Raw genomic sequence first — 10,745 nt, forward strand, 5'->3', positions numbered from 1 at the left:
GTGTCCTCCTTAATACCCATCACTGGGCTAACGCATCCCTCACCCCTCTCCTCTAAAACCCTCAGTTTGTTTCTCGGACTCCATAGTCTTTCATGGTTCATCTCTCCCTCCGATTTCCCCCCTTTTTTCCTTCCTTCTCCTAATGTCCCCCATGCTATTCCTTATGTTCCACAAATTATTTAGATTTTTTTGCCTGCTTCTCCTGTGGCTTAGGTGTATAGCCATGGAAGTATGCTCCTGAACCCTTTAAGAACTACTTTGTTTTCTACAGTCCTGTGGAATTTGTAAATGCAAGCCCTCTGGGCTCTTAAAGCCAGGTGATCTTAGGGCATGTCACTCAGGTAAATGTTGCAAAAACTGGGGCACCAGATGTGGGAAATAATGGTAAACTTGGTTTTATTATTGGAGTAGGGTAAAGGAAAAGGTGTGAGAAGTATCCACCTACGTCCTTGGTTTCTGTAGAAGATTGCAGCCAGCTCCTAGATGATTGCCAATTAGAAGCTCAGCTAGTTTCTTATCTCTTTCAGAGGAAATTGTTCAATCTGTAGCTATACATTCAGTCTCTCTGAGGGAGGAGATAAACTCAGGAGCCTCCTGAGTCACCATCTTATTCTCAGTAGTTTTGAATTGTGGCTCTCAGTCAAAATTATTGCCTTTGTTCTAACATTGTTTCCCCCCCCCCCAAACTTGAAGTATTTCCTTCAATGATATTTTAATAACTGGAGTTTTCTTAGCTTTAGGTAGATGCCTTCCTTTAATGACAGTAAATATTTATTTCTGCCAAATCTTTTCCTGAGTTGTAGAACCATTATTCAGGAATTGGCATTTTAGTTCTTTGCAGACTTACACTTTCATGTGAGGATGAAACTTTAAAACAGTGAAAAATCATAGAGTTTCATTAGCTATACAAATTTCATTAGCTGTACAAATATATATGTCCTTCACCATTTCTTTTTCTTTAAAGATATTTTATTTTATGGATTTCTAATTTTCATTATGGTTATTGAACATATTCTCTATCAATTGAATGGTTTTGAAGTTTTTGAGACTTGGTTTTTGGCTTAATATGTGGTTTATCTTGGTGAACATACCATGGAAAATTTGGACAAGTGCATTTGTTCTAAAGTCATTGGCTATAGTGTTTTATAAATGTCCATTAGGAGAGGTTTGATAGTATTTTTGCATTCTTCTATGTTGATACTTTGTCTTGTTCTATAAATTACCAAAAGGGTTGGATTTAAAATCATCAACTATGATTATGGATTTGTCTATACCTCCTTTTATTTCTATCAGTTTCACTTCACATAATTTGAAACTGTTATTATTCACAAACATTCATAATTATTAATGTATTCCTTATAATTTGACCCTCTTATAAAATGTCTCTATCTCTGGTAACATAGTCTTGAAGTTTACTTTATCTGAAATTAATAAAGCCACTCTAGTCTTCATATGCTTACTGTTTGCATGGTATATCTTTTCATCTTTTTTTCCCAACCTATATCTTTAAATGTAAAGTTTTGTCATTTTAGACAGTATATAGCGGGTATATGTTTTAAGCTTTAACAGATGGATTATTTATTCCAATTTATATTTAGTATAATTTTTGAAATGGTAGATTTAAGTCAACCATTTTTATCATTTATTTTTAAGTGTGAACTCCCCTCCCTTGTTTCTCTTCTGTTTTTTGTTCTTCTATTCCTTCTTCCATGCCTTCTTTGATTGCATTATTTTTTCAGAATTCCATCTTCTTTTAACTCTTTAGCTATATCTCTTTGCATATTTTAGTGGACATTCTAGTGATTAAAATAATGCATATTTAGTTGTTTTCAATATTTTAAGACTAAATATTATATCATTTCACATAAACATAAGAATCTTACAACATATATGTCCATTTCCCTAGTTCCTGTCCCCTTTTATGCTAGATTTGTCATGTATCTACATTTGCAATAAACCCTACAGCCAATGATACAATTGTTCTAAATAGATATATTTTCCTAACATAAGAGAAAAAAAATCCTATTTCTTAAATATAAAATAGTTTCAGTGCTTTTCTATCCTGAAGATCCAGGTTTCCTTCTGTTATTATTATATATCTTCCTAAAGAATTTTCTTTAGCACCAGAACTACTGGTGGCAATTTTTCTCAGTTTTCTGTTATATGACAGTTTTCTTTTATCTGACAGTAGCTTTATTTAGCATTTTTTAAAATTTAGCCTTCTTTATTGAGGTATGTTGTTACTGAATATAGAATTCTGGGTTGACTTTTTTATCCCTAGTACTTTAAAGATAATAAAAACAATATTGCACATTTTTTTCAATGAGAAAACCGTTTCCTTCTTTAGATAGTTCTAGAAAATAGTAGAAACAAAAATTTTGGCTAGCAAAGCAGGATTTGACATTTTAACAAAGGGTAGTTCTGAAGAGCTCTTAATTAAACAGTTTGCCTTATGTTTTCCTCTCTGTTTCTCTTTCATGGTTTTGATAAAATGAGCTCCTTTGAGGGGTGCCTGGGTGGCTCAGTTGGTCAAGCGTCTCCCTTCGGCTCAGGTCATGATGCCAGGGTCCTGAGATCAAGCCCCACATTGGGCTCCCTGCTCCGTGGGAAGCCTGCTTCTCCCTCTCCCACTCCCCCTGCTTGTGTTCCCTCTTTCACTGTGTCTCTCTCTGTCAAATAAATAAAAAAATGTTTTTAAAAAATGAGCTCCTTTGACAGGGAATTCAGTTTTTTTAACATTCTTATCTTACATGCAAAGTCATATAAAAAATAATCATTCCATATTTTTAAATAGCTGGTTTTGCTTTCATGGTATTTATAGTGAAAAAATAAGTTAGAGAGTGTATGGGTGACTTATAGTTGCAAGAGTGTTAATGAGAAAAAGCAGGGTAAAAAGATTGGGGTGAATTGATGATAGAAATATAATTTCATTTAATTAATTGATAACACTACCATTATGGTCAAAGCATAGAAATATGGAATGTTTTGTGAGTTGTCCTGTATTGTAAACATTTGATGTGAGTTCTCTTAACACAGAATTGATCTAACTCTTGAAATACCATCTTTTTATTGAAGATAAATGGGGCATAGGCATTTTATAACTTCTGAATTTGGGAAAGAAAAAATTTGATACGAATGGCATTTTTTTTTTCACTTTGGCATGTACTCCAGTGTGTCTGCCCCCATGACAACCATGCAGAAAAGGAAAGCTTTTGCAGTTTTTGCCATGCACACTATCACAAAACATACTATTGTTCTTGTATGATCTTGTGAGAAATTTAGAACTAGCATTCCAATGGACATATAAGATAAATATGGCTTTGTAGAAACAAATATTGTTTTGAGAAACACTCTGATTGATATTGTTAGGTCTTATGTTAATGATTCTCAAATTCAGCCCAATTCTACTTTCATCTATCTATCTACCTGCCAATTTAATTTCCATAATCAATCTGTAAATATCTACCTATCAATAATCTGTCTGTCATCCATATTACCTGTTTGTCTATCAGCTACTGTCTGCCTATCTGTGTATCCATTCTGCCATTAGATTTAAGAGGCAGAAGAACATAGAAATGGAGGACCAACAGAGTTACTTCCCATGTGTGAGGACAGTGGGAACAGTGGTCTCTGTGGTGATGATGTATAGAAGGAGAAAGCAAAAAGAAAGCATGACTAAGGACCATTAATTCAGGCACCTGCCTAGCAGGAACTCTGGCCTTATTACTATGCTTGAACTCAAAAAATCAAAATAGAGTTGCCTCCATTGTATGTCAGCCTGACATGAGAAAATTCAAACTAAATATGAGGACTCTACTTTTCCAGTCTTCCTATACTTCCATATTTTAATATTGAAGTTTTAATTACTTGGAATTATCACCTCAGTCTCTAGTATAGTAGACTATGGGTTGGCAAATCTTTTCTGTAAAGGGCCAAGTAACCGTGTTAGTTTTTCAGGCTATTGAAATTACTCCACTCTGCTGTTGTAGTATGAAAGTAGCCAAACATAATGTCTAATTGAATAAGTGCTGCTGTATTCCAGCAAAAGTTTTTTTCCAACAGCAGACTGTGGGCTTGAGTTTACCAATCCCTGAACTAGAGCACTTGTTAAACAAGAACCTGAACAATGATCAGATTAACTCAGACACATGGTAAAAATATGAGAATTATATCTCCATTTTATTTTCATTAAAATTATTTTATCTCCTTTGCTGTATTTTCTTCACAAGAGAGTCATATAAATCAGTGCTACATGCCATCATAAACTAAACAATGTGAAACCGGCACTGTATAAGGAATTAGTGATATGAACCCCTTTCCAGTTATAACCAATAAATTAAATTTCAAAATTGAATGTATTTCTGCCACATTTCATCTGTAATGGCACCAGGGAATTAGTGACCAAAATCTTGCCTGCTTTCTTTTCTCCTTTAGCATAGTTTGAATTGAAATGTTGTCTCTAAGCTTCCTTCTCCTTATGCAATGATTTCAGTCTATTTTGATTTTATCTGAGCAGGTGTAAATGTTTCAGCATCTCAAAATAAGATTCCTATATTCCAAGGCTAATATTTAATCTAGATTATAAAAACTTGAGTCAACAATATACATAGACAATAGATACAATATTTAACCCAATTAAACTGTGTTTTCCAAGTTTACTCTGGTTTTCTCATGTTATCTGCATGGAGGGTTTAGAGGAGAGAAAAACAGAATCACTAAACCTTGTAACTTAAGCTTGGGCTATTTCTTTGAAGTTAAATAAAAATACATATGCATATTTACTTAAAATTTATGTGACAAATTTAGTGTTAATATTCTATCAAAGCCTCACTCAAATCAGTTAGAAAAAGACAAGCATCCCAGTACAAAATTGGGAAGCACATAAATGAACAATTCATAAGAGAAAAGCATTGTGAATGGCCAAGAGCATACAATAATATGCTCAACTCTACCAATCTTTATAATTAATTAAATATATATGAAATAATTATAAATATATAATGAAATTTAAATGTGTGTGAACACACATAGACACACACATAATGCAATAAATCAACAATTGTCTTTTTTCACCTATGAGATTAACAGGTACATTTGTTAACCAAGCGTGGAGAATTGGGAACTCCTGGTAAGTTATAGTCTTTCCAGAAGACAGTGGAAAATATATTAGGTGGAAATTAGCACATTTTCACTAACAATTTTAATTTTAGAAATTTACCTAAGTATGTAATAGGAAGTGTTCAAAGATGTATGTAAACTCAAGGGTAATCATTACAGCCTTAGTTGTACTTTTAAAATTGTAAGTAACCTGTTTACCTAAAATCATAATTCTAAGTAAATTAATGTTGATACATTTATCCAGTTGGATTATATTGTTAAATATGGTAATGTATGTTTAAATTAATTGATATGCAAATCCAAGCTTTTCAGAAGTTTATCTACCATTTATTGAGTACCAAGTATGTTTGAGGCAATAACATTGTATTTCATTCATGTAAAATGATACAAATATGTGCTTGTGCAGATATGGTCAATAAACCAATTTTATAGGAAGAATATTAAAAAATGTTGATAATGAGTTCTGGTCATTATTTTGCTGTTTCATTTGTGTGTTGTGTGTGTGTGTGTGGGGTTTCAAATACACATATTTAATTACATATAGCAGTTATTGAGCTGTTAACTGTCTATCAAATGCCGAAATAAATGAAGCAATCCCCAACTGATAGAAATTTAAATGTCATAATCTCCCATTGGTATTTTTTCTTTCCATGATTTATGACCATATAGTCTGGATTCTAAACTGTCTACCTTCTTTGAATATGTGTTTCACAATCAGTTTACTTTTCCCCACTTATCTGTATTCATTCTAGCCCTTTTCTAAAGATAACGCTTTGTGTCTTGCAAGTATAATTAATTATCAACTCAAAACTAGTAGCTAAAATGTTGGCCAAATTGATAAAGAGAATTGTGACAAATTCTGCCTGACTATGCCACAATAGTGGCTAGATTATGTTTAGAAATTTTACTGGCTTATAATGTAAGGAATGTGCAAAGCTATTCTAACTTTGCACTTTTATCTTCTGGGATTTTGAGGGGAAATGGACTATATATGATACTCCTAGTTGGGTCTCTGGTACATCGTGAATACTGAAGGAAAAGTAGAAGTACAGAAGGAGAAAGCTTTCACAGATGGATAACGCTGCATCTGTCAAAGATGCTTGACACTGAGCAATGAGCCACCTCTGGTTTTGACCGATAAATTTCAGGCATGTCTGGACATGGTAAATCTGTTTAGGAATGAAAAAAACTGATTAATAATAATAAGATGTTTATAATGTTATTAAACCAATATGTAAATGAATGAATGAATGAATGGATAAATAGGGTAGAAAGTAAAGTGCTTATATGACAGAAAGCTATAATAAATGAGGTAGAAATGATATAAAATAAAGACATTCTCGGGAATGATCATAATTGTTTCAACCAGGAAACATCAAAGGATGCTAAAACTTCTTGGAGAAAATTTGAGGAGAAACAGGATACTTTTATAGATTGTGATTATCTCCTCCATGATATACTTATTAGTTGCAAAGAGAAAATAGTAGTGGAGAACCTGGCAGATACCACCTGAATAAGTAAGAGATGTAAGCTAATACTACCAGTGATGGAATCATCTGGCATCACTGATAGGAAGCACTGAGAAGAACCTAGCCTTATTTCTTTAGTACCTCAGACAAAAGTGAATAAACCTGAATCAACTCATGAGAAAATATCAGACCCAAGTTGAGAGAGATTCTACAAAACAAACCAAACAAAACCCCTACAAACTGTCAGTTAGTTTTCAAACATAGTAATATCACTGAGGAAATGTTCTAGATTATGTTAGACTAAATAGATATGAAAACTGAATACAATATTGATTCAGAATTTTTATAAAAGACATTAAAGGAAAAACTGGCAAAATTTAAGAAAGTCCATAAATAGATTATAGTACTATATAAGGAAGGTAATAATTGCCTAGCTTTAATAATAATGATACTGTGGCTATGTAGTAGAAAACCCTTGTTTTGAAGAAATTAAAATGATTTAGGGGATAAAGGAAAATCATAGCTTGTTGTAAATGGTTCAAATACAGGTGCAGACAAGTATTTTTACCCTTAATTACCTAGCAAAATGTTCTCACACTTAAGCCATGTTGTAGCATGTATCATGCTTAACTAATGAATCATTGAACACTACATCAAAAACTATTATACAATGGCTAACTGAACATAAAAAAATAGAACCCCATTCCTTTTTTTATGGATGAGTAATATTCCACTGTATGGACATCACATTTTGTTTATCCATTTATCACTTAGTAAGTATTTGGGTTGTTTTCACTTTTTGTCTGTTATGAATAACTTTGCAGTGAACATTTGTGTATACCTATGTTTTTAATTTTTGAGGGTTAGAATATGGTAAATCTATATTACTATTTTGGGGAACTGTTTGACCAGGATTTTTAAGATCATATTTGTTGCATTTAAAGGAAAAGTCTGTGCACAGTGAGTATTCTGTAAGATAGTAGTGGAAACTCCTATTGTAGACATAATTAAGTAAATTGAGTGTGATATATACCATTGAAGTCTTATTTCCTGACACCTGTTGATTTAGTGGGTGTATATATTTTTTTATCATTGTATATTTTTGCTTTTGTATTTTGTTTTAGATGTTACAGAATCAGTCAATGTTGGTTTGAATAGAAAGAATTTCCTTGCCTTGTAACATTAAGATGCAGAAAGGGTATCTAGAAAAAAATGAGCTGCGTAATACTCAAGCATACTAGAGATTGTTCAGATCAGTAGAATTTTGCCACAGAAATTATCTGGTTTTCTTACTAATGTTCATGTAGAAGTACAATGGAAAACTTCACTTGTGGGCTTCATAGCTGACACAGTCTCCCTCATTTATTGTCATCCCCAGTATCTATGTGTAAATCAAGTGGTTTAGTATATTTTAGGGTTATGAATGCTTGTCTGATTTCATGGTCTATCCTTTCTCATAAGCAGCAAGTGAAAAAGTGCCCTATTGAGTGAATGTAAGAAATCCAAAGAAAATGAGAGACAAAACCACTGTTGGTGAACAGTACACTCTTTCTATTCTAAGCAAATGAGGATGGACTTCTACTTAATCATTTTAGTGCTAGCCCACAGTTTTCATGGTTTTGAATTCTACCAATCTTGCATGTATTAAATATTTAATCTATGAATATCTGGTTTCTTGGTTAAATGGTGTTCCTTTGTATGTGTGCCAGCTAACAAATATTTGGGCCTAATACATGAGAGTGTGCAGTGAATACGTGTCTGTCCCAGGCTGTTTTCAATTTTATATTTGTACCTTTTATTTATTTTTTATTTTACCTACAGTAAAATTCACTCTTTGTCACATGTAGTTATATGGATATTGACAAGTGTATAGAATAGTATGTCTAACACTACAATTATGGTATGGAGGAGTTCCATTACCCCTAAAAATCTTCTTTATTTTTTTCCTTTGTAGTCAGCCTTTCATTCTACTCCATAATCTCTTGTGACCACTGTTTTATATAGTTTTGCGTTTAACAAAATGTCATTTAAATGCACTCCAAACACTACATAACCTCTGAGGTCCAGCTCCTTGTACCTAGCACTCTGAGTTCCCCAGTTCACTTGCAAGCATTTATCCTTCAAAGACCTATGCTAGCCAATCCATGAACTCCTAGGATTGTTAATTGCATTCTGTTTTGAATAAAAATTGGCCATGCTTATTCTATTTTAGTCCTCTTAAGACTTGCTCTCCTGATGTTCTTTTCCATTTGGTTCTATTTTATAATTTCCATTATCTTATGAAAATTTTCTTCTTTTTTATTTTTATTTATTTTTAGAGATTATTTATTTATTTGACAGAGACAGAGAGAGCAGGAACATAAACAGGGGAGTGGGAGAGGGAGAAGCAGGCCTCCTGCCGAGCAGAGAGCCTGATGTGGGGCTCGATCCCAGGACCCTGGGATCATGACCTGAGCTGAAGGCAGACGCTTAACAACTGAGCCACCCAGGCGCCCCTCATCTTTTTTTTTTCTTAATTCGTACCATTGTTCCATCAGTTTTTATATGTTGTAATAAATATTTGAAGTTCTTATCTCTTACTTCCAGAATACAAGTCTTACAATACCCTTGTAATGTGCCCTTCATTTTACCCATCAAAAAGCATTTTCGTAAAGTCTTTATTTGGTAGAATACAACTTCAGAATTTCTCATTCAAAAAGAAAATTGCTGTGCCACCAATTTACACAGCATAGTAGAGAGGATTATTGACTATTTGTAGAGTGAATAATTCAGAAAGGAAATAAGTGTAGAAATGAACTGGCGAAGATAGCTAAGAAAAAAGCAGCTATGGTATGTGTAGCAAGGACTAGAAGTGTGGGACTTCCTCTATGATAATCACTACAGAACAAATGATTTGCTTTATTTTTAAATTAATTTCATGTATTTTTGCATCTAACTTATATTATCTGTGATGTTTTGCTGCAGGACAAAGACTGAACAAGTAACATACTTTAGGGAAGAGAGATGAGCAGCTATTCTGATGCTTTTAAAATTCTGTGTGTGTTGTCACATTCTCTGGGTTCATTATTTCAGAAGCCCAAGGTAGAATATTTAATAATAGTTTTTTTCCCTCATAAGTGTGCTTACTTCGTTAAATGAATATTCATTATTATTTCTTTCCTTCATTAAATAAAAAAAATCTCTTCTGGAAGTAACCTGAATAATTTCTGGGAATCATTGATCTATTTCTTTTTTATACCATTTTATAATGTATGCTAATCATCTTGTAAAGAAAATTAAATGTGCCAAAATATTGATTTATTTATCTTTTTGTTATTGGCAAGTCCAGATACAGATGTTTCTACTCATATTTCTACTGTAATCATACCTTTTTACTACCGGATTTAGGAAGACTTCCCCATTTCTCCTTGAAATTTTAGTTGATTTTTAAAAAATTTCCCAATTGATTTTATGTAATTTTATTAGAAAAATTCAAGGTTATATGCCTTTTGTTCTATGTACATAGGAGTTCCATTATTCGGATACTAAATAAAATCTCTCTTGTGCATTTACTATTCTTTATTTATAATGCAGTAGATAAGCCTGAAGAAAGTAAGCCTGGCTATGGAATTGCTTATTTGTTTGGGAGGATGTTTGTCTGGATCAATGATGAGCACAATTATCTGAGGATGCTGAGGGACTCATTCCAGATGTCAATCTGAGGTCCAGATGAGTGGCCCTCTAATAGGACAAATAAGACTCTCAAAGCCTGGCTGTATTTGAGGACCTTAAGTGACAAAACTGTACTGCTGTGAGCATGCCTCTTATTTATTTTGGAGCAAGGCATTAGCCTCCTATCTCATGAGGCAGTGTGTAACTGTAGATATGCTGTATGTCCCCAGACTTGCTTCATTTGCTCACTTTGAACATAAGAGTTGTCAATAGATATTTGTATATGGGAAACATGTTCTTGAGTAATAAATGAGGAAACAAAAGAAAGATCGAATTAAGAGCTCAAGCAGTTGTGATGAGTACTGAAAGTTTCATTAGTGTTGGCTAAAAGAAGGAAACATTGCATACTTAAATATTGACAATGGAATCAATTTTAGGGTTTGTTATTTTTCAGTGTAGAGAATTTTCAGAGATTATATGTTTGCTTTTCTTTCTGTCATGTTTTTC

General features: G+C 33.1%; 1 non-coding gene across 1 annotated transcript; it reads left to right on the top strand.

The window, feature by feature from the left end:
- Window positions 1-10,226: 10,226 nt before the first annotated feature.
- On the top strand, window positions 10,227-10,293 carry LOC114223850 (small nucleolar RNA SNORD109A). The gene has a single exon (XR_003612258.1). It is a non-coding gene; the product is annotated as a small nucleolar RNA SNORD109A (small nucleolar RNA).
- The last annotated feature ends 452 nt before the right edge of the window (window positions 10,294-10,745 follow it).

The sequence above is a fragment of the Eumetopias jubatus genome, unplaced genomic scaffold, assembly GCF_037043125.1.
Source record: "Eumetopias jubatus isolate StellerSeaLion01/CBP00866 unplaced genomic scaffold, mEumJub1_p1.0 scaffold_7, whole genome shotgun sequence".
Classification (NCBI taxonomy): domain Eukaryota; kingdom Metazoa; phylum Chordata; class Mammalia; order Carnivora; family Otariidae; genus Eumetopias; species Eumetopias jubatus.